Source organism: Vigna unguiculata, unplaced genomic scaffold (assembly GCF_037176805.1).
Source record: "Vigna unguiculata cultivar grain cowpea cultivar isolate G323 ecotype 2 unplaced genomic scaffold, ASM3717680v1 ptg000281l, whole genome shotgun sequence".
Classification (NCBI taxonomy): Eukaryota; Viridiplantae; Streptophyta; class Magnoliopsida; order Fabales; family Fabaceae; genus Vigna; species Vigna unguiculata.
In genome coordinates, this window is record NW_028196916.1 from 29608 (window position 1) to 30000 (window position 393).

Here is a 393-nt window from a genome sequence, read left to right on the forward strand (position 1 = left end):
TTTTTTCGTTCAAATCAGTTGTAATTGCATCAAATAATATTTTGATTATTTGTTTTTTTTCTGCGTCATAATTATAATTCATTTTTACTTGTTCAGGTTCTGTAAATAAATAAGGTACGTGCGAATTTAAGCTTGACACTAATGAAAATTGACTGATTAGATTAAAAAGAAATGTAGTTACTAATAATTTTTTATCAAATGTTTTTCTATTTTCCTCTAATTTTTGGAGAATTACTATTATTCTTTTTAGAAATCTTATTATAAAGAAAGATATCTTGAATTTTATTTATAAAAATGTTATTTTTTTTGTAAGTTTTTTCATGTTGGATTGAGGTTGAAAAACCGTTTTTTATTTGTCCACGGAAGGGTCCGTTTAACAAAGGATCTTTTCTT